The following is a 2,638-nucleotide window of genomic DNA, read 5'->3' as shown; positions in this document are numbered from 1 at the left end:
TGAAGAGGCTAGAGAAGTCTCCAGACTCCGAGCTGCAGCTCGACATCAGCAGGTGGCGAGATTCTACAACTCTAAAGTCAAGACCAGGCGATTTCGTCCAGAAGACTTAGTCCTTCGCCGAGTCTTCCAGAATACTGCTGAGCCGAGGGTTGGAGCACTCAGACCTAACTGGGAAGGGCCCTACCATGTGGTCCGATCGACCAAACCGGGCTCCTATTACTTGGAAGACCTCGAAGGCCGCCAGCTCCCCCATCCCTGGAATGCCGAGCACCTAAAAGTCTGTTATCCTTGATGTAATGGCCTTTAAGGCCCCCGATAAGTGCACGCCTCCGAGCGACTAGCCTTTAAGGCCCTCAATAAAACTCGCTCCTCTTCTTTTCAACGCGAACGGATCGTCTACTAAGGAAAGTTGCCCCTCATAAGCAAAGGCGAACTCAACAACGAGCTAATCCCTTAAAGAAGGGGTTAGAGCGTCATCCCACGAAAATTCGAAAAGGCACCCCCTCTTAGTCAGGGGAAAAGCCAATAGATGGCCCGAGTCCTCGACGGAGGAGTCGGTTCATCGTACGACTAACGGATGGAACAAAAGTTTCTCGCCAATCGTGGGACAAGCCGATCCCCTAGGGATCCGAATTCTACAAGACGACATTGTAACGGGCTGACCTGCTAGAGAGTCAGCTCGACAATACCATGATGTAAGCCGACCTGTCAACGAATTAGCTCGGTAATCAACAATCAACAATCAACATCCAAAAACCACCTACGGATTAACATATAAAAGAAAAATCATCATCCATATACCCTCTCTAGAGGCTTAAAAAAAAAAAACCAAGTTTCTAAAAAGTCTTGAAAAATATAAATGATCCAAATTACGAGGTCGGAGGAGGAAGAGGAGCTTGGGAGCTGGGGCCCTGCTTTGGGCAGACATCTTCAGCAGGCTTTTCCCCAGTGTCTTCAGATAGCAACGGCTCAAGGTTGAGGTCCACGTACAAGTCCTGGACCGCTTTAATACAAGCGTTGAAGCCACAGTTGTAAAACTTCATGGCTTCAGCGGCCCTTTCCTTCGAGGCTTTGAAGGCCTCTACTGTGTTGCCTACGGCTAGGGCCAGAGACGTCTCGTCCTCAGCCCATTGAGCGTACCTTGCCTGGGAAACCGCTCTGCGTTGTTTTTTTGTTGCTTTAGCCCTGGTCCGCTTCAGTGCTTCACCGAGCCTAGCACTCTCCTGGGCAAACGACTCCACGTGGGCCCTGGCTCGGGTCAGCTCTGCTACGGTAGCACCACATCAAGCCTCGAGATCACTCACAATGCCTTGCACTGGAGCTCTCGAACCTTCCCATCTTCAAGTTGCCGGCGCAGCTCATCCTGTTCCAACCGGAGGAAAGTAGACTCATCCCGCAAGACTCCTGTATCGTTCCTAAGAACCTCCACCTCGGTATCTCTCTTTTCCAGTTCCCACACTCTCTCCTGAGTCAAAAGAAGCCTCGGGACGGACTGAATAAAAAACAGAAGTATGAGCACATAAAAAAAATGGAAATGAGGGCTAAGAAACAGGAATAACGGAAGATACCTTGTAGAATACGGAAGTCATGTCATTCAGAAAAGAGTCGTCCGACTTGGTGAGAAGGCTGGCTATCTCCTCCTCTAGGAAATGCTTAGCAGCATAGGGAACCAAGCAAGACATATGGTAGCCCGGTTCGAACCTCTCGATGCTCGTCCCCACTCGGGCCAACCCAGATTGCTTCCTCGGCCCCAATCCTGCTGCCTGCTGAGGCTTGAGCCTCGGCCCCGAGGTCATTCCCGGCCTCAGGAGAGGAGATCATGGCATCAGCCATTCGAACGGCCTCCTCCTACTCGGATGAAGAAGAGACGATAATGCAAGGCTCGGGGGCTGCGGGAGGAGCCTCTGTAGTAGGGGGAGTGGCGACAGGCAGGGGAGTCAGAGCCGAGACATTGATGGCAGCAGCCCGAGCCGCAACAAGTGCTACAGCCGGAGCTGTGGCAACAGAAATTGGAGCTGCAGTAGGAGCTGCAGCAACGAAACTGGGGCGGAGGGGCCCTCCCCGTGAGGAACGACCTGCCTCCTTCAGACGTTGGTCTTAGTTCGGGGCTTGGCCCTCAACATCTCCTCAACTGTCGAGGCGGCCTTCCTCCTCCGAGAGTCAGATGCCTCGGCCATGCCTGCACGAAAAATGATAGATCAGCAATCAAGTTGAGAAGTTCAATTCCTCCAAAAGAGAGGAAGAAATTTAAACAGTCCAAAGGTTAAAGGTGAACTCACTGAAAGAAGTGGGGAGTGGTTTGGATTTGCACAGCCCGGACCAGTGAAGGTTATTGGTGGTGATCAGATCTGACCAGGAGCGTAGGTCTCTTGATCGCACCCGAGCCTTAGCGACCCAATTCTTCTGATCAGAGGATAGGAGAGGCGAGCCCCTTGGGAAATCTAAAGAAATAAGAGGAAACTTTAGTTCAGCTACAACCCAACTATAACAGAAGGAAAAAATACGTGAAAAAAGAAGTGTGAGTGGTCCGACCTGGTGAAGTGCATCGGGTGGGAACTCGAGTCATCAAGCTTTTGAGCTCCGCCGCCAGCGCCTCCCATTTGCCTGAAGCCTAAAACCATTTATTCTTCCAGTCCTT

This window comes from Magnolia sinica, chromosome 19, assembly GCF_029962835.1.
Source record: "Magnolia sinica isolate HGM2019 chromosome 19, MsV1, whole genome shotgun sequence".
NCBI lineage: Eukaryota > Viridiplantae > Streptophyta > Magnoliopsida > Magnoliales > Magnoliaceae > Magnolia > Magnolia sinica.
Note: the sequence above shows the minus strand (reverse complement) of the source record.